Source organism: Euprymna scolopes, chromosome 10 (genome assembly GCF_053919585.1).
Source record: "Euprymna scolopes isolate OS-2025 chromosome 10, ASM5391958v1, whole genome shotgun sequence".
NCBI classification, from domain to species: domain Eukaryota; kingdom Metazoa; phylum Mollusca; class Cephalopoda; order Sepiida; family Sepiolidae; genus Euprymna; species Euprymna scolopes.
This window is the reverse complement of record NC_136491.1, coordinates 155,891,362-155,912,686: the sequence shown is the minus strand read 5'-3', so window position 1 is coordinate 155,912,686 and position 21,325 is coordinate 155,891,362. Positions and strand designations below refer to the sequence as shown.

At 34.9% G+C, this 21,325-nt stretch overlaps 1 protein-coding gene across 1 annotated transcript in view; it reads right to left on the bottom strand.

Annotated features, from left to right (window-relative positions):
- Window positions 1-21,325, bottom strand: part of LOC145286323 (protocadherin Fat 4-like) — a 342,844-nt gene that overhangs the window by 131,903 nt on the left and 189,616 nt on the right. The gene's annotated exons all lie outside the window — the stretch shown is intronic.

Genomic DNA, 21,325 nt, shown 5'->3' with positions numbered 1-21,325 from the left:
CATGAAATGTATAAAAGAAGTCTGGTATGAAGTGTTTCCCATGAAAAGTATAAAAGAAGTCTGGTATGAAGTGTTTCCCATGAAAAGTATAAAATAAGTCTGGTATGAAGAGTTTCCCATGAAAAGTATAAAAGGAGTCTGGTATGAAGAGATTCCCATGAAAAGTATAAAAGAAGTTTGATATGAAGTGTTTCCCATGAAAAGTATAAAAGAAGTCTGGTATGAAGAGTTTCCCATGAAAAGTATAAAAGAAGTTTGATATGAAGAGTTTCCCATGAAAGGTATAAAAGAAGTCTGGTATGAAGTGTTTCCCATGAAAAGTATAAAAGAAGTCTGGTATGAAGTGTTTCCCATGAAAAGTATAAAAGAAGTCTGGTATGAAGTGGTTCCTATGAAAAGTATAAAAGAAGTCTGGTATGAAGTGTTTCCCATGAAAAGTATAAAAGAAGTCTGGTATGAAGTGTTTCCCATGAAAAGTATAAAAGAAGTCTGGTATGAAGTGTTTCCCATGAAAAGTATAAAAGAAGTCTGGTATGAAGTGTTTCCCATGAAAAGTATAAAAGAAGTCTGGTATGAAGAGTTTCCCATGAAAAGTATAAAAGAAGTCTGGTATACAGAGTTTCCCATGAAAAGTATAAAAGAAGTCTGGTATGAAGTGTTTCCCATGAAAAGTATAAAAGAAGTCTGGTATGAAGTGTTTCCCATGAAAAGTATAAAAGAAGCCTGGTATGAAGTGTTTCCCATGAAAAGTATAAAAGAAGTCTGGTATGAAGAGTTTCCCATGAAAAGTATAAAAGGAGTCTGGTATGAAGAGTTTCCCATGAAAAGTATAAAAGAAGTCTGGTATGAAGTGTTTCCCATGAAAAGTATAAAAGAAGTCTGGTATGAAGTGTTTCCCATGAAGAGTATAAAAGAAGTCTGGTATGAAGAGTTTCCCATGAAAAGTATAAAAGGAGTCTGGTATGAAGAGTTTCCCATGAAAAGTATAAAAGAAGTTTGATATGAAGAGTTTCCCATGAAAAGTATAAAAGAAGTCTGGTATGAAGTGTTTCCCATGAAAAGTATAAAAGAAGTCTGGTATGAAGTGTTTCCCATGAAAAGTATACAAGAAGTCTGGTATGAAGTGTTTCCCATGACAAGTATAAAAGAAGTTTGATATGAAGAGTTTCCCATGAAAAGTATAAAAGAAGTCTGGTATGAAGAGTTACCCATGAAAAGTATAAAAGAAGTCTGGTATGAAGTGTTTTCCATGAAAAGTATAAAAGAAGTCTGGTATGAAGAGTTTCCCATGAAAAGTATAAAAGAAGTCTGGTATGAAGTGTTTCCCATGAAAAGTATAAAAGAAGTCTGGTATGAAGTGTTTCCCATGAAAAGTATAAAAGAAGTCTGGTATGAAGAGTTTCCCATGAAAAGTATAAAAGAAGTCTGGTATGAAGAGTTTCCCATGAAAAGTATAAAAGAAGTCTGGTATAAAGTGTTTTCCATGAAAAGTATAAAAGAAGTCTGGTATGAAGTGTTTCCCATGAAAAGTATAAAAGAAGTCTGGTATGAAGTGTTTCCCATGAAAAGTATAAAAGAAGTCTGGTATGAAGTGTTTCCCATGAAAAGTATAAAAGAAGTCTGGTATGAAGTGTTTCCCATGAAAAGTATAAAAGAAGTCTGGTATGAAGTGTTTCCCATGAAAAGTATAAAAGAAGTCTGGTATGAAGAGTTTCCCATGAAAAGTATAAAAGAAGTCTAGTATGAAGTGTTTCCCATGAAAAGTATAAAAGAAGTCTGGTATGAAGTGTTTCCCATGAAAAGTATAAAAGAAGTCTGGTATGAAGTGTTTCCCATGAAAATATAAAAGAAGTCTGGTATGAAGAGTTTCCCATGAAAGGTATAAAAGTTGTCTGGTATGAAGAGTTTCCCATGAAAAGTATAAAAGAAGTCTGGTATGAAGTGTTTCCCATGAAAAGTATAAAAGAAGTCTGGTATGAAGAGTTTCCCATGAAAAGTATAAAAGAAGTCTGGTATGAAGTGTTTCCCATGAAAAGTATAAAAGAAGTCTGGTATGAAGAGTTTCCCATGAAAAGTATAAAAGAAGTCTGGTATGAAGAGTTTCCCATGAAAAGTATAAAAGAAGTCTGGTATGAAGTGTTTCCCATGAAAAGTATAAAAGAAGTCTGGTATGAAGTGTTTCCCATGAAAAGTATAAAAGAAGTCTGGTATGAAGTGTTTCCCATGAAAAGTATAAATAAGTCTGGTATGAAGTGTTTCCCATGAAAAGTATAAAAGAAGTCTGGTATGAAGAGTTTCCCATGAAAAGTATAAAAGGAGTCTGGTATGAAGAGTTTCCCATGAAATGTATAAAAGAAGTCTGGTATGAAGTGTTTCCCATGAAAAGTATAAAAGAAGTCTGGTATGAAGTGTTTCCCATGAAAAGTATAAAAGAAGTCTGGTATGAAGAGTTTCCCATGAAAAGTATAAAAGGAGTCTGGTATGAAGAGATTCCCATGAAAAGTATAAAAGAAGTTTGATATGAAGTGTTTCCCATGAAAAGTATAAAAGAAGTCTGGTATGAAGAGTTTCCCATGAAAAGTATAAAAGAAGTTTGATATGAAGAGTTTCCCATGAAAAGTATAAAAGAAGTCTGGTATGAAGTGTTTCCCATGAAAAGTATAAAAGAAGTCTGGTATGAAGTGGTTCCTATGAAAAGTATAAAAGAAGTCTGGTATGAAGTGTTTCCCATGAAAAGTATAAAAGAAGTCTGGTATGAAGTGTTTCCCATGAAAAGTATAAAAGAAGTCTGGTATGAAGTGTTTCCCATGAAAAGTATAAAAGAAGTCTGGTATGAAGTGTTTCCCATGAAAAGTATAAAAGAAGTCTGGTATGAAGAGTTTCCCATGAAAAGTATAAAAGAAGTCTGGTATACAGAGTTTCCCATGAAAAGTATAAAAGAAGTCTGGTATGAAGTGTTTCCCATGAAAAGTATAAAAGAAGTCTGGTATGAAGTGTTTCCCATGAAAAGTATAAAAGAAGTCTGGTATGAAGTGTTTCCCATGAAACGTATAAAAGAAGTCTGGTATGAAGTGTTTCCCATGAAAAGTATAAAAGGAGTCTGGTATTAAGAGTTTTCCATGAAAAGTATAAAAGAAGTCTGGTATGAAGTGTTTCCCATGAAAAGTATAAAAGAAGTCTGGTATGAAGTGTTTCCCATGAAAAGTATAAAAGAAGTCTGGTATGAAGTGTTTCCCATGAAAAGTATAAAAGAAGTCTGGTATGAAGTGTTTCCCATGAAAAGTATAAAAGAAGTCTGGTATGAAGTGTTTCCCATGAAAAGTATAAAAGAAGTCTGGTATGAAGTGTTTCCCATGAAAAGTATAAAAGGAGTCTGGTATGAAGAGTTTCCCATGAAAAGTATAAAAGAAGTCTGGTATGAAGTGTTTCCCATGAAAAGTATAAAAGAAGTCTGGTATGAAGTGTTTCCCATGAAAAGTATAAAAGAAGTCTGGTATGAAGAGTTTCCCATGAAAAGTATAAAAGGAGTCTGGTATGAAGAGTTTCCCATGAAAAGTATAAAAGAAGTTTGATATGAAGAGTTTCCCATGAAAAGTATAAAAGAAGTCTGGTATGAAGTGTTTCCCATGAAAAGTATAAAAGAAGTCTGGTATGAAGTGTTTCCCATGAAAAGTATAAAAGAAGTCTGGTATGAAGTGTTTCCCATGAAAAGTATAAAAGAAGTCTGGTATGAAGAGTTTCCCATGAAAAGTATAAAAGAAGTCTGGTATGAAGAGTTTCCCATGAAAAGTATAAAAGAAGTTTGATATGAAGAGTTTCCCATGAAAATTATAAAAAAAGTCTGGTATGAAGTGTTTCCCATGAAAAGTATAAAAGAAGTCTGGTATGAAGTGTTTCCCATGAAAAGTATAAAAGAAGTCTGGTATGAAGTGTTTCCCATGAAAAGTATAAAAGAGGTCTGGTATGAAGTGTTTCCCATGAAAAGTATAAAAGAAGTCTGGTATGAAGTGTTTCCCATGAAAAGTATAAAAGAAGTCTGGTATGAAGAGTTTCCCATGAAAAGTATAAAAGAAGTCTGGTATGAAGTGTTTCCCATGAAAAGTATAAAAGAAGTCTGGTATGAAGTGTTTCCCATGAAAAGTATAAAAGAAGTCTGGTATGAAGTGTTTCCCATGAAAAGTATAAAAGAAGTCTGGTATGAAGAGTTTCCCATGAAAGGTATAAAAGGAGTCTGGTATGAAGAGTTTCCCATGAAAAGTATAAAAGAAGTCTGGTATGAAGTGTTTCCCATGAAAAGTATAAAAGAAGTCTGGTATGAAGTGTTTCCCATGACAAGTATAAAAGAAGTTTGATATGAAGAGTTTCCCATGAAAAGTATAAAAGAAGTCTGGTATGAAGAGTTACCCATCAAAAGTATAAAAGAAGTCTGGTATGAAGTGTTTTCCATGAAAAGTATAAAAGAAGTCTGGTATGAAGTGTTTCCCATGAAAAGTATAAAAGAAGTCTGGTATGAAGTGTTTCCCATGAAAAGTATAAAAGAAGTCTGGTATGAAGAGTTTCCCATGAAAAGTATAAAAGAAGTCTGGTATGAAGAGTTTCCCATGAAAAGTATAAAAGAAGTCTGGTATGAAGTGTTTTCCATGAAAAGTATAAAAGAAGTCTGGTATGAAGTGTTTCCCATGAAAAGTATAAAAGAAGTCTGGTATGAAGTGTTTCCCATGAAAAGTATAAAAGAAGTCTGGTATGAAGTGTTTCCCATGAAAAGTATAAAAGAAGTCTGGTATGAAGAGTTTCCCATGAAAAGTATAAAAGAAGTCTGGTATGAAGAGTTTCCCATGAAAAGTATAAAAGAAGTCTGGTATGAAGAGTTTCCCATGAAAAGTATAAAAGAAGTCTGGTATGAAGTGTTTCCCATGAAAAGTATAAAAGAAGTCTGGTATGAAGAGTTTCCCATGAAAAGTATAAAAGACGTCTGGTATGAAGTGTTTCCCATGACAAGTATAAAAGAAGTTTGATATGAAGAGTTTCCCATGAAAAGTATAAAAGAAGTCTGGTATGAAGAGTTACCCATGAAAAGTATAAAAGAAGTCTGGTATGAAGTGTTTTCCATGAAAAGTATAAAAGAAGTCTGGTATGAAGAGTTTCCCATGAAAAGTATAAAAGAAGTCTGGTATGAAGTGTTTTCCATGAAAAGTATAAAAGAAGTCTGGTATGAAGTGTTTCCCATGACAAGTATAAAAGAAGTTTTATATGAAGAGTTTCCCATGAAAAGTATAAAAGAAGTCTGGTATGAAGAGTTACCCATCAAAAGTATAAAAGAAGTCTGGTATGAAGTGTTTTCCATGAAAAGTATAAAAGAAGTCTGGTATGAAGTGTTTCCCATGAAAAGTATAAAAGAAGTCTGGTATGAAGTGTTTCCCATGAAAAGTATAAAAGAAGTCTGGTATGAAGAGTTTCCCATGAAAAGTATAAAAGAAGTCTGGTATGAAGAGTTTCCCATGAAAAGTATAAAAGAAGTCTGGTATGAAGTGTTTTCCATGAAAAGTATAAAAGAAGTCTGGTATGAAGTGTTTCCCATGAAAAGTATAAAAGAAGTCTGGTATGAAGTGTTTCCCATGAAAAGTATAAAAGAAGTCTGGTATGAAGTGTTTCCCATGAAAAGTATAAAAGAAGTCTGGTATGAAGAGTTTCCCATGAAAAGTATAAAAGAAGTCTGGTATGAAGAGTTTCCCATGAAAAGTATAAAAGAAGTCTGGTATGAAGAGTTTCCCATGAAAAGTATAAAAGAAGTCTGGTATGAAGTGTTTCCCATGAAAAGTATAAAAGAAGTCTGGTATGAAGAGTTTCCCATGAAAAGTATAAAAGAAGTCTGGTATGAAGTGTTTCCCATGAAAAGTATAAAAGAAGTCTGGTATGAATGTTTCCCATGAAAAGTATAAAAGAAGTCTGGTATGAAGTGTTTCCCATGAAAAGTATAAAAGAAGTCTGGTATGAAGTGTTTCCCATGAAAAGTATAAAAGAAGTCTGGTATGAAGTGTTTCCCATGAAAAGTATAAAAGAAGTCTGGTATGAAGAGTTTCCCATGAAAAGTATAAAAGAAGTCTGGTATGAAGTGTTTCCCATGAAAAGTATAAAAGAAGTCTGGTATGAAGTGTTTCCCATGAAAAGTATAAAAGAAGTCTGGTATGAAGTGTTTCCCATGAAAAGTATAAAAGAAGTCTGGTATGAAGAGTTTCCCATTAAAGGTATAAAAGGTGTCTGGTATGAAGAGTTTCCCATGAAAAGTATAAAAGAAGTCTGGTATGAAGTGTTTCCCATGAAAAGTATAAAAGAAGTCTGGTATGAAGTGTTTCCCATGAAAAGTATAAAAGAAGTTTGATATGAAGAGTTTCCCATGAAAAGTATAAAAGAAGTCTGGTATGAAGAGTTACCCATGAAAAGTATAAAAGAAGTCTGGTATGAAGTGTTTTCCATAAAAAGTATAAAAGAAGTCTGGTATGAAGTGTTTCCCATGAAAAGTATAAAAGAAGTCTGGTATGAAGAGTTTCCCATGAAAAGTATAAAAGGAGTCTGGTATGAAGAGTTTCCCATGAAAAGTATAAAAGAAGTTTGATATGAAGAGTTTCCCATGAAAAGTATAAAAAAAGTCTGGTATGAAGTGTTTCCCATGAAAAGTATAAAAGAAGTCTGGTATGAAGTGTTTCCCATGAAAAGTATAAAAGAAGTCTGGTATGAAGTGTTTTCCATGAAAAGTATAAAAGAAGTCTGGTATGAAGTGTTTCCCATGAAAAGTATAAAAGAAGTCTGGTATGAAGAGTTTCCCATGAAAAGTATAAAAGAAGTCTGGTATGAAGAGTTTCTCATGAAAAGTATAAAAGAAGTCTGGTATGAAGTGTTTTCCATGAAAAGTATAAAAGAAGTCTGGTATGAAGTGTTTCCCATGAAAAGTATAAAAGAAGTCTGGTATGAATGTTTCCCATGAAAAGTATAAAAGAAGTTTGATATGAAGTGTTTCCCATGAAAAGTATAAAAGAAGTCTGGTATGAAGTGTTTCCCATGAAAAGTATAAAAGAAGTCTGGTATGAAGTGTTTCCCATGAAAAGTATAAAAGAAGTCTGGTATGAAGAGTTTCCCATGAAAAGTATAAAAGAAGTCTGGTATGAAGTGTTTCCCATGAAAAGTATAAAAGAAGTCTGGTATGAAGTGTTTCCCATGAAAAGTATAAAAGAAGTCTGGTATGAAGTGTTTCCCATGAAAAGTATAAAAGAAGTCTGGTATGAAGAGTTTCCCATGAAAGGTATAAAAGGTGTCTGGTATGAAGAGTTTCCCATGAAAAGTATAAAAGAAGTCTGGTATGAAGTGTTTCCCATGAAAAGTATAAAAGAAGTCTGGTATGAAGTGTTTCCCATGAAAAGTATAAAAGAAGTTTGATATGAAGAGTTTCCCATGAAAAGTATAAAAGAAGTCTGGTATGAAGAGTTACCCATGAAAAGTATAAAAGAAGTCAGTATGAAGTGTTTTCCATGAAAAGTATAAAAGAAGTCTGGTATGAAGTGTTTCCCATGAAAAGTATAAAAGAAGTCTGGTATGAAGAGTTTCCCATGAAAAGTATAAAAGGAGTCTGGTATGAAGAGTTTCCCATGAAAAGTATAAAAGAAGTTTGATATGAAGAGTTTCCCATGAAAAGTATAAAAAAAGTCTGGTATGAAGTGTTTCCCATGAAAAGTATAAAAGAAGTCTGGTATGAAGTGTTTCCCATGAAAAGTATAAAAGAAGTCTGGTATGAAGTGTTTCCCATGAAAAGTATAAAAGAAGTCTGGTATGAAGTGTTTCCCATGAAAAGTATAAAAGAAGTCTGGTATGAAGTGTTTCCCATGAAAAGTATAAAAGAAGTCTGGTATGAAGAGTTTCCCATGAAAAGTATAAAAGAAGTCTGGTATGAAGTGTTTCCCATGAAAAGTATAAAAGAAGTCTGGTATGAAGTGTTTCCCATGAAAAGTATAAAAGAAGTCTGGTATGAAGTGTTTCCCATGAAAAGTATAAAAGAAGTCTGGTATGAAGAGTTTCCCATGAAAGGTATAAAAGGAGTCTGGTATGAAGAGTTTCCCATGAAAAGTATAAAAGAAGTCTGGTATGAAGTGTTTCCCATGAAAAGTATAAAAAAGTCTGGTATGAAGTGTTTCCCATGACAAGTATAAAAGAAGTTTGATATGAAGAGTTTCCCATGAAAAGTATAAAAGAAGTCTAGTATGAAGAGTTACCCATGAAAAGTATAAAAGAAGTCTGGTATGAAGTTTTTCCCATGAAAAGTATAAAAGAAGTCTGGTATGAAGAGTTTCCCATGAAAAGTATAAAAGAAGTCTGGTATGAAGAGTTTCCCATGAAAAGTATAAAAGAAGTCTGGTATGAAGTGTTTCCCATGAAAAGTATAAAAGAAGTCTGGTATGAAGTGTTTCCCATGAAAAGTATAAAAGAAGTCTGGTATGAAGTGTTTCCCATGAAAAGTATAAAAGAAGTCTGGTATGAAGTGTTTCCCATGAAAAGTATAAAAGAAGTCTGGTATGAAGAGTTTCCCATGAAAGGTATAAAAGGAGTCTGGTATAAAGAGTTTCCCATGAAAAGTATAAAAGAAGTCTGGTATGAAGTGTTTCCCATGAAAAGTATAAAAGAAGTCTGGTATGAAGTGTTTCCCATGACAAGTATAAAAGAAGTTTGATATGAAGAGTTTCCCATGAAAAGTATAAAAGAAGTCTGGTATGAAGAGTTACCCATGAAAAGTATAAAAGAAGTCTGGTATGAAGTGTTTCCCATGAAAAGTATAAAAGAAGTCTGGTATGAAGAGTTTCCCATGAAAAGTATAAAAGAAGTCTGGTATGAAGTGTTTCCCATGAAAAGTATAAAAGAAGTCTGGTATGAAGTGTTTCCCATGAAAAGTATAAAAGAAGTCTGGTATGAAGTGTTTCCCATGAAAAGTATAAAAGAAGTCTGGTATGAAGTGTTTCCCATGAAAAGTATAAAAGAAGTCTGGTATGAAGAGTTTCCCATGAAAAGTATAAAAGAAGTCTGGTATGAAGTGTTTCCCATGAAAAATATAAAAGAAGTCTGGTATGAAGTGTTTCCCATTAAAAGTATAAAAGAAGTCTGGTATAAAGAGTTTCCCATGAAAAGTATAAAAGAAGTCTGGTATGAAGTGTTTCCCATGAAAAGTATAAAAGAAGTCTGGTATGAAGTGTTTCCCATGAAAAGTATAAAAGAAGTCTGGTATGAAGTGTTTCCCATGAAAAGTATAAAAGAAGTCTGGTATGAAGTGTTTCCCATGAAAAGTATAAAAGAAGTCTGGTATGAAGTGTTTCCCATGAAAAGTATAAAAGAAGTCTGGTATGATGAGTTTCCCATGAAAAGTATAAAAGAAGTCTGGTATGAAGTGTTTCCCATGAAAAGTATAAAAGAAGTCTGGTATGAAGTGTTTCCCATGAAAAGTATAAAAGAAGTTTGATATGAAGAGTTTCCCATGAAAAGTATAAAAGAAGTCTGGTATGAAGAGTTACCCATGAAAAGTATAAAAGAAGTCTGGTATGAAGTGTTTTCCATGAAAAGTATAAAAGAAGTTTGATATGAAGAGTTTCCCATGAAAAGTATAAAAGAAGTCTGGTATGAAGAGTTTCCCATGAAAAGTATAAAAGGAGTCTGGTATGAAGAGTTTCCCATGAAAAGTATAAAAGAAGTTTGATATGAAGAGTTTCCCATGAAAAGTATAAAAAAAGTCTGGTATGAAGTGTTTCCCATGAAAAGTATAAAAGAAGTCTGGTATGAAGTGTTTCCCATGAAAAGTATAAAAGAAGTCTGGTATGAAGTGTTTCCCATGAAAAGTATAAAAGAAGTCTGGTATGAAGTGTTTCCCATGAAAAGTATAAAAGAAGTCTGGTATGAAGAGTTTCCCATGAAAAGTATAAAAGAAGTCTGGTATGAAGAGTTTCCCATGAAAAGTATAAAAGAAGTCTGGTATGAAGTGTTTCCCATGAAAAGTATAAAAGAAGTCTGGTATGAAGTGTTTCCCATGAAAAGTATAAAAGAAGTCTGGTATGAAGTGTTTCCCATGAAATGTATAAAAGAAGTCTGGTATGAAGAGTTTCCCATGAAAGGTATAAAAGGAGTCTGGTATGAAGAGTTTCCCATGAAAAGTATAAAAGAAGTCTGGTATGAAGTGTTTCCCATGAAAAGTATAAAAGAAGTCTGGTATGAAGTTTTTACCATGACAAGTATAAAAGAAGTCTGGTATGAAGAGTTTCCCATGAAAAGTATAAAAGAAGTCTGGTATGAAGAGTTTCCCATGAAAGGTATAAAAGAAGTCTGGTATGAAGTGTTTCCCATGAAAAGTATAAAAGAAGTCTGGTATGAAGAGTTTCCCATGAAAGGTATAAAAGAAGTCTGGTATGAAGAGTTTCCCATGAAAAGTATAAAAGAAGTCTGGTATGAAGAGTTTCCCATGAAAAGTATAAAAGAAGTCTGGTATGAAGTGTTTCCCATGAAAAGTATAAAAGAAGTCTGGTATGAAGTTTTTACCATGACAAGTATAAAAGAAGTCTGGTATGAAGAGTTTCCCATGAAAAGTATAAAAGAAGTCTGGTATGAAGTGTTTCCCATGAAAAGTATAAAAGAAGTCTGGTATGAAGTGTTTCCCATGAAAAGTATAAAAGAAGTCTGGTATGAAGTGTTTCCCATGAAAAGTATAAAAGAAGTCTGGTATGAAGTGTTTCCCATGAAAAGTATAAAAGAAGTCTGGTATGAAGAGTTTCCCATGAAAGGTATAAAAGGAGTCTGGTATAAAGAGTTTCCCATGAAAAGTATAAAAGAAGTCTGGTATGAAGAGTTTCCCATGAAAAGTATAAAAGAAGTCTGGTATGAAGAGTTTCCCATGAAAGGTATAAAAGAAGTCTGGTATGAAGAGTTTCCCATGACAAGTATAAAAGAAGTCTGGTATGAAGAGTTTCCCATGAAAAGTATAAAAGAAGTCTGGTATGAAGAGTTTCCCATGAAAGGTATAAAAGAAGTCTGGTATGAAGAGTTTCCCATGAAAAGTATAAAAGAAGTCTGGTATGAAGAGTTTCCCATGAAAAGTATAAAAGAAGTCTGGTATGAAGTGTTTCCCATGAAAAGTATAAAAGAAGTCTGGTATGAAGTGTTTCCCATGAAAAGTATAAAAGAAGTCTGGTATGAAGTGTTTCCCATGAAAAGTATAAAAGAAGTCTGGTATGAAGTGTTTCCCATGAAAAGTATAAAAGAAGTCTGGTATGAAGAGTTTCCCATGAAAGGTATAAAAGGAGTCTGGTATAAAGAGTTTCCCATGAAAAGTATAAAAGAAGTCTGGTATGAAGTGTTTCCCATGAAAAGTATAAAAGAAGTCTGGTATGAAGTTTTTCCCATGACAAGTATAAAAGAAGTTTGATATGAAGAGTTTCCCATGAAAAGTATAAAAGAAGTCTGGTATGAAGAGTTACCCATTAAAAGTATAAAAGAAGTCTGGTATGAAGTGTTTCCCATGAAAAGTATAAAAGAAGTCTGGTATGAAGAGTTTCCCATGAAAAGTATAAAAGAAGTCTGGTATGAAGTGTTTCCCATGAAAAGTATAAAAGAAGTCTGGTATGAAGAGTTTCTTATGAAAAGTATAAAAGAAGTCTGGTATGAAGAGTTTCCCATGAAAAGTATAAAAGAAGTCTGGTATGAAGTGTTTTCCATGAAAAGTATAAAAGAAGTCTGGTATGAAGTGTTTCCCATGAAAAGTATAAAAGAAGTCTGGTATGAAGTGTTTCCCATGAAAAGTATAAAAGAAGTCTGGTATGAAGTGTTTCCCATGAAAAGTATAAAAGAAGTCTGGTATGAAGTGTTTCCCATGAAAAGTATAAAAGAAGTCTGGTATGAAGTGTTTCCCATCAAAAGTATAAAAGAAGTCTGGTATGAAGAGTTTCCCATGAAAAGTATAAAAGAAGTCTGGTATGAAGTGTTTCCCATGAAAAGTATAAAAGAAGTCTGGTATGAAGTGTTTCCCATGAAAAGTATAAAAGAAGTCTGGTATGAAGTGTTTCCCATGAAAAGTATAAAAGAAGTCTGGTATGAAGTTTTTACCATGACAAGTATAAAAGAAGTCTGGTATGAAGAGTTTCCCATGAAAAGTATAAAAGAAGTCTGGTATGAAGAGTTTCCCATGAAAGGTATAAAAGAAGTCTGGTATGAAGAGTTTCCCATGAAAAGTATAAAAGAAGTCTGGTATGAAGAGTTTCCCATGAAAAGTATAAAAGAAGTCTGGTATGAAGAGTTTCCCATGAAAAGTATAAAAGAAGTCTGGTATGAAGTGTTTTCCATGAAAAGTATAAAAGAAGTCTGGTATGAAGAGTTTCCCATGAAAAGTAAAAAAGAAGTCTGGTATGAAGTGTTTCCCATGAAAAGTATAAAAGAAGTCTGGTATGAAGTGTTTCCCATGAAAAGTATAAAAGAAGTCTGGTATGAAGAGTTTCCCATGAAAAGTATAAAAGAAGTCTGGTATGAAGAGTTTCCCATGAAAAGTATAAAAGAAGTCTGGTATGAAGTGTTTTCCATGAAAAGTATAAAAGAAGTCTGGTATGAAGTGTTTCCCATGAAAAGTATAAAAGAAGTCTGGTATGAAGTGTTTCCCATGAAAAGTATAAAAGAAGTCTGGTATGAAGTGTTTCCCATGAAAAGTATAAAAGAAGTCTGGTATGAAGAGTTTCCCATGAAAAGTATAAAAGAAGTCTGGTATGAAGAGTTTCCCATGAAAAGTATAAAAGAAGTCTGGTATGAAGAGTTTCCCATGAAAAGTATAAAAGAAGTCTGGTATGAAGTGTTTCCCATGAAAAGTATAAAAGAAGTCTGGTATGAAGAGTTTCCCATGAAAAGTATAAAGGAAGTCTGGTATGAAGAGTTTCCCATGAAAAGTATAAAGGAAGTCTGGTACGAAGAGTTTCCCATGAAAAGTATGAAGGAAGTCTGTTATGAAGAGTTTCCCATGAAAATTAAATAATTTCTAGATGAATACTTTCACAGATCCTTCATTGACAAAACAAAAATCCAGGTTGTCCTCGAAGGCCACAAACAACTAGATATTTTTTGTTAAATTAAAACAAACAAATAGCAAATAATAGTAATAATAGAAAGTGAAAATAACACAAATAAACATGAAGAATGTCAAGATAATACTACTAATTATAACACCAGAAATAATTCTGAAAAACTTAAAAAAAAAAAAAAAAAAAAAAAAGAATGGGAGAAATTGGAATCAGGAGTAAGGCTGAGAAATTACAACGCATATTAATAATGAAAATAACTGAAATCTTAATGAAAACTCTAGAATGTGGAAACCAACCAATATGAATTATGAACACTAACCAGCAACTTGGATACTGCAATCAAAATAAAACAAAATCAGAAGATGACACAGGGAACCAAAATAACCGAAACTGAAGAATGTTAAGTTAAATACACTCTTCCTCTAAAATAAAAAAAAATTGTAGTGCCCGTATTGACTGGCACCACATCAAATAGTCAAGTAGGATCAAGGAGGATGAAAAGACAGAGAAGAGAAAACATTAGCCAGACTTCCACTGAATGAGTATGAAGAGGACTGGAACCTTGGAGAAGTTAATTGCCACCCAAATTTCAGTGACGACCAATGGTCATTGCCAGTGAGAAGTTAATAGCAAGTTGCTGTTGCGATAATGCAAATTTATTTGCAAAGGTTATCGAAAGAGGTAGAGAGTACAGAAAATCTGAGGAGACTTATTGTTACTCAGACTTCAGGGAACACCACAGGTTGTTCTCAAAGAGAAATCTTTGATGATGTCCTGTGCTAGTGAATGAATAATGATAATAATTAGTAATGGGACGATTCATTATTTTCGCAATTCTTTTCTTTTTTTTTTTTTTTTTTTTTATTATATTTTCACCCCAAACAAGGCACATTGCCACTTTGGTGTAGGGGGCTACTATCAGGGGAAACATCTACTGGGGCACTATGTAGGGATTAGGGCAGCGAGATGTTGGTTCACGTTGCACTTGAACTTATGCATGTCAGTACAGTTGGGGAAGCAGTGACCTGGAATGGAATTCCAAAGTCTAGCAGTTCTGGGGAAGAAACTACTGGAGTAGAACGATCTTTTACATCTAGGGATCTCTACAGTGTGGGGGTGGGATTTTGCAGCTTGTCGGGTCTGTCGAGGGTGTTCACGTCGTGGGGGCACAAGTGCTTGCAGTTCTTCAGAGCATTCACCATTATAATACTTGTAGAACAGGCAGAGGGATGTAACGTTTCGACGATGGGACAGAGGCTGAAGTTTTGATGCCAGTTTAGGGCCTATCAGATTTGCGACTCTCTTTTGAACCCTGTCAAGGAGAGAGAGACTAGTAGCCGATGCACCGGCCCAAATATGACAGCAATACTCCATACATGGGCGAATAGTGGCCTTATAGAGGTACAGGATACTTTCGGGTGTTAGAAGTTTTCTAGCACGGTAGAGAGAGCCCACCTTCCTCGCAGCGGCCCTGGCAATGCCCTCGATGTAATTGTTCCAGCTCATGTTTCCTGTGAACGTTAGGCCAAGGAGCTTGAAAGACGTACTCTCAGCTAAAGAGTTGTTGGCCATTGCTATAGGTGGTAGAGAAGGTTTCCTGTAATTATTGAATGAAACCAGTTTTGTCTTGGTGGCATTGAACGTTACCATCTATTTTTGTCCCCATTCCACTACTGATTTGAGGTCATCCTCTAGTGTTTCTGCCATTACTTTAGATATATGTTCATTTGTTTTCCTGTCGTGCCTGCTATAGAGTGTGGTGTCGTCAGCATATATACCCATCTCAGAGGCAATTTTTTCGGGGAGGTCATTTATGAATATCAGGAACAGCAGAGGACCAAGGATAGATCCCTGGGGCACTCCGGCATTTATATTATATTGTTTAGACGTACGACCGTCGAGGACAACCTGGATTTTTCTCTTATCTAAGAAGGATTTAATTATGTTAAGTATTCTACCAGTGATACCGTAAGATCTAATCTTCCTGAGGAGACCCTCATGCCATACCCTGTCAAAAGCCTTAGATATATCTAGAGCTACCGCTCTGCCCTCTCCCGCTTTGTCCAGTGAATGGTATATGCGTTCAGAGATTACAGTGAGGATGTCTGCCGTGGAACGGGCTTGTCTAAATCCATATTGATGGTCGGTCAGAAGTTTAGCATCTGTAAGGTGCTGGACTAGAGCATGGTTAATTAAGGTCTCAAATATTTTGGCAAAAAGTGGGAGGAGGCTAATAGGGCGATAATTTAATGGGTCAGTTCTTTCGCCAGAATTCTTGAATACTGGTACCACAGAAGCAGTTTTCCAGCAGCTCGGAAAGCAAGATTCATTAAGGCATTTGTTGTAGAGTTTGGAGAGAACTGGAGCTACTTCGGCTGAGCACTTTTTTAATAGCACAGCTGGGATGAGGTCGGGTCCACATGCTTTGGAAGTGTCAAGGTTTTTTATGATAGCATGCACCTGAGCAGGGGTGATTTCCAGATCGTCTAGCTTGGCGTCTGTCCGCATAGGAAAGTCAGGTAGGGGGTGGTTTAAAGGGTCCAGTGTAGAGTTGGAGGCAAACCGACTGGCAAGCATCTTCTCGGTTGCTGAGCAAAGAACCTCGTGATTGTTGGTTAGTGGGGGAATCGTTGATTGCCCATTATTTACTACACTGTTGTAGATTTTCCAGAAGTCACGAGTTCCTAATTTTTGTGCTTCGATGCGTTTTTTGGTGGTTTCCGTAAATTCCCTCTTAGCTGTCGCTATTTCTTTCTTAACATTACTTCTAGCTTCTATGTACTTTTGTCTGTTTGAACTGGACTTATGTCGGTTAAACCTTCGGAATGCATGCTGCCTTTGAGCAATGGCAGTTGCGCAAGTCGAAGTAAACCATTGGGGAGAGTGGGGCTTACTATAAAATTTCCGCATGGGAACATGCGCTTCGATTGCAGTTTTGAACCATTCAGTGGTCTCAGTTGCACACTGTTCAGCAGGAAGAGAAAAAATATTTCCCCATGGGGCGTCTCTGATAAGATCTCTGATAGCTTCCCAGTCAGCCTTTTTATAATATCTCGTTGTTTTGAGCACTGGCTCTTCAGTTTTGGCTCTAGAGTTTAGGGCGATTTCAACCATTATTACCGCATGATCAGCGTTCCCAAGTGGGCTGTCGGATTTCGTTACACAATCATCAGGAATTGTGGTCAAAAACAGATCTAATAGTGATGCGTGTTGTTCTTCCTGATCAGGGAAGCGGGTTGGAAAAGTAACAATTTGCGATAGGGAGTGAGATACAGAGAAGCTATGAGTTGCGCTGCCTGCTGCATCTGTATAAGTAGAGAATCCAAGCCAGTTTTTGTGATGGACATTAAAGTCACCAAATACATGTACTTGGGCGCTAGTGTCGAAGGAGAGTGCTGTGTCTATGCTGTCAGATACTTTGTTTATTATGGTGCAGTCTTGGGTCGAAGGAGAGCGGTAGAGAAAGTAAAAGTAGCTAATGTTGTGTTGCATGATTAGTCTAAAGCACATAAAGGCTTGATCATCCGTTTCTAGGTTTGTCTCTCTAGTCAGGGGAAGGGTATTACGAATGTAAACTCCAAGTCCGTGCATATGTCTGTCAGAGTCCTTACGGCAGAGTGGGAGATATCCAGGCATGTTAAAGTAGTTAGAGGGGATGGAGGAGTGTAGGTTAGTCTCACTTAGTGCTAAGATATCCGGGGTATTTGTTAGGAGAAATGCTTCAACATCAGCTAAATTAGTTCTAAGCCCACGGATATTTGTGAATGCAAGCCTCAAGGGAGGAGGCAAGTTGAATTTGTTTGACCCTAAGCCTGGTTTAAGCTTATTTTTAGATTGTACTGTCATCATGTTTTTTAACGAGTTTCAGTTGGGTTAGGGGAAGCCGAACAGGAGGTTATGCAGAATATCACACATGCATCACAAGTAGACCATCAGCTGACCCACCATCAACTAGGACTGTGGCCTCAGGAAAGCCCACCGGGGATGAGTGCAGGGTCCCTTTCCATGCGCGCCATGGCACTGCAAACATCCCGATATTATTCAACTGTTGATGGAGCAGCCGCTCTAAGCGCTACCAAAGAGTTAGGGCTCCTGTACTACCAGTCGGAAACAGCAGCCAGTAACTGTCAATCCGGTACCCTCAACCCATCAGAGGAAGGTCAACCCAATCTAATTGCTCAGGCATATGTGGTACTCAAGCATTCTCAAATGCCCAGCTTTAGGGGTGGGGTGTGTCGGGAGTGGGGGAAACGGCGTTCATTGCCCTAGCCAAGAAACAAGATCTACCAATGGGTGTTTCTGTCGAATCACTGATAGTATCTCTGCGCCTGACTAATAGGCAAAGAAGGAGTGTGGAAGCCGGGCGATAGGCAGGACCTATCTACTCCTTAAGCAATTTAGGTATTGCAAACCGGTAATTTGTTTGAGTCACCAGCTCTAGGAAGGCTGTCATCCAAGACTGAAGAGGCCTCCCTCCTCTTTGGTTTAGTTTCAGAGTTTTCCTTCTCCTAGACGGATGATCTGGGAAGATCTACTGGGTCCGTCACCACTGAGAGGGTTTGCTCCACGCCTGGGTTCTAATCCAGGTATTTCTGCGACCCCGCGTGGTTAGATAATGTGATTGGGTTAGTTTGTAGAGGTTATATCTGCTAAATAGTTACACTCCTCAAAGTGGATTAGGGATATTGTTATTTCATTGTTACTGGATAAAGGGGTTGAGTAGAGATCATGCAGTGTAAGCAACTATGATTGTAAGGAGGCTTGTTAGGAGATAGTGTGGTTAGAGGCTTTCATTTTTGTTTATGAATATTTTTTTCTCATTTTTTTTTTTTCCTTTTTTATTTTTTTATTTTTTTTTATTTTATTTTATTTTATTTATTTATTTTTTTTTTTTATCCATGTGAGCTTGGGTCTAGTATAATATTTAAGTGTGAGTAGGAGTTAAGAATTGAACTAAGAGTTGTGCCAAAACTATTTTAGATGATATCAGGGCATGAGATGCGAGTGCAATATAGTACGGGTAAAACAGTAAGTTTTGAGTCATGTGTAATTTGATAAATAGATATATGGGCTGGTTTTAGTAGGTGTGAATAAAGTTGGAGGTACAAGGTGAGTTTCTATTGAGAGAAGATGTTTGCAGCTTTCAAGTAAAAGTTATGGACATTTAGCATAGCAAGGAGCATTGGTTCAGTTTCGTATTAGCGTTGCAAAGATATCTAAGAGGGGACAGTTGTGTAATGCAGTGCGGTGTGCTTTGCTTCCGAGTACATACTTTAGCTGTTTAATCCCAACTGGGATAGGAATGAACTCCAATGCATGTCTAGAGGGTAGAATTGTATAGATGTTTAGTGATGACTAAGCAGTTAGCATGTGAGAGTCAGGGGCTGGAAGTTAAAGATTCCAGTACAAAACGGAGTGAAATGTAGGAGTTAAGTGGCGGTTTGGTGGGAATGAGCAGATTGTTAGCCTTCAAGGGATAGGAGTTATTAGTTTACAAGAAACAGATCAAGGATTTAGAGTGGCAGGTAAGTTTTTTTTGTTTTTTTTTTGCGCATGCAGGCTAGACAGAGGTAATCGTCTTGGAGGTAAAATGTATATTGGGATTTCGTAGCTAGCAGTTAGGTGTTTGTTCCAGTTACAAGAACTAGTTCATGGCGGTCTGAAATTCTGTATTTTGTATTTATAGGAAGACATTAAGGTAACGTACAGGAGCATAGCATCCACTCAGGAAGAATAGCTCTAGTATCACAGCTAAGATACTGCATATTTAGGTAACGAATAGTGAAAGTTAAATTAGGTGGCACTTTTTTTTTTTTTTTTTTTTTTGCACCTTACCATGGCTGTTACTATTAAGTATTGTACTTAAATAAAGTTCTTCTGTCATCTAAATAAGCTAAAAAGGGATTCCCCCTCCGTATTACTACGTCGATGTGACATGGTAAAAAGAAATTAGTCAGGAAATTGTTTTTAAAATAAGTGAATCAAGAATGGTCAAGATGTCTGAGAGATAAGATAAAATTACATCGAAAAAAAAAAATAAATAAAATAAAAATAAAATAAAATAAATAAATAAATAAATAAAAATAATAAATAAATAAATAAAATAAAAGGGTTAGATTTGTTTGGTTTAAAAAGAGGATAGAATAAAATATAAAATAAGATAAAGTGTGCAAAGAAAATACAAAAAAATGTACTTAGCTAAAAATTAGATCTTCGGTGTGGCGGCAAATATCTCTTCGACCACCATGCAAGTGACGCTAAGGAAATACTGACCTTACTAAGCCATTACTAAGCCAGGTCATTGGAGTAGGGGGGGGGCACACCTTACATTTGGTCGTTAGTGAGAGCTTTCCCTTCTTTAAGGGGAAGGAAAGGAAGAATACCAATATTCTGCTTATATATTTTGAATAGATTCTGAAAACTTCATCACGTTTAGATTTTATAACAGTAACTTGGCCAGGCATGAATTAAATTAAAAACTGGGCAAATTAGGCTGAAAAGAAATAGAAGCAAATAGGCAATCTGAAATTAAGACAATTTCTTGTCTGAGATATTTACCAGTAAAGAAAGTCTGTGCGTCTTTTTTTCGCCTACGACTCATTTTTAGGCACAGTTAATAATTCGGGTGTTTATATGTCAAGCGGTCGACTTCATATTTAAATTAGTCTAAATTCCTGCTTCTGTTTTAAATTTCTGATTCCGATTTTTTTGAATTTCTAACTATAGAGTTGTTTTTTTTGGGGGGGGGGGAATTATCGCAAGAAGAAAAAACCGTAATATGTGCATATATTTTTGTAACCGTAAAAGTACACTTATGGGTGCAACTATACATTTAATGGTAGTTTAAAATCAATATCATTTCATCATTAACACGAGCCATGCAAAATTAAGTTTGAAACAAAAATAAACAAAAACAATTAAGAGAATCGTTTCGGCCATCGGAAAATACACACAAACCTTTCAGATTCTGATAGCGATTTTTCCATTCCTGACGCCAATTCTGATTAATTGTCCCAATAATAATGATAATAATAATAATAATAATAATAATAATAATAATAATAATGATGATGATATCATCATCATCATAGATTTCGCCTTTCCAGCAGACCACAGAGTGAATATCAAGGAGACTGAGAAGTTGAGCAAATCCACAGAACTGGTCAGACAGCTCAAAGGTATATGGAATCTGAAGAAAGTCAAGATAACACCAATAATAGTAGGAACACGAGAAAAAATACCGAAAAACATTGAAAAAAGAATGGGAGAGATTGGAATCTGAGGGATGACTGAGAACATACAACGGATAACAATAATGAAAATAGCTGAAATATTAAGGAAAATCCTTGAATGCGAAGACTAAAGCATATGAGCTAAAGGTGCAAGCTGAACATATAGAAACTGCTACAGATGTAAACACAAAGAAACATGGAATCATGAAAACTGGAACTTTATATATTTTTACATTAAATTTCTTATGTATTTTTACATTATTTATGTATTTTTACATTAAATTTCTTATGTATTTTTACATTAAATTTCTGATGTATTTTTACATTATTTATGTATTTTTACATTAAATTTCTTATGTATTTTTACATTATTTATATATTTTTACATTAAATTTCTTATGTATTTTTACATTATTTATGTATTTTTACATTAAATTTCTGATGTATTTTTACATTAAATTTCTGATATATTTTTACATTAAATTTCTGATGTATTTTTACATTATTTATGTATTTTTACATTAAATTTCTTATGTATTTTTACATTATTTATATATTTTTACATTAAATTTCTTATGTATTTTTACATTATTTATGTATTTTTACATTAAATTTCTGATGTATTTTTACATTAAATTTCTGATGTATTCAATAAAAAAAATAGTTTTGCTTTTTCACTATCAGATAAGTAAAGTTATTCCTCCCTCTCCTTCCCCCCCCAAAAATAAATAAAAAGCTAAAAATAAATAAAATAAAGTTGTAGTATCTGCATAAACTGGCACCACACCAAATAATTGAGTAGGGTCAAGGAGAATGAAAAGACCAGGGAGAGAAAGCACTAACCAGACGTCCACTAGATGAGTGCAAAGGAGACTGGAACATTGGGGAGGCTTATTACCACCTCAATTCCAGTGAAGACCAATGGTCACTACCAGCAAGAAATCAATGGTAACTGGCTATTGCAATAGCACAAACTAATTTACAAAGATTATCAAAAGAGGCGGTGAGTAC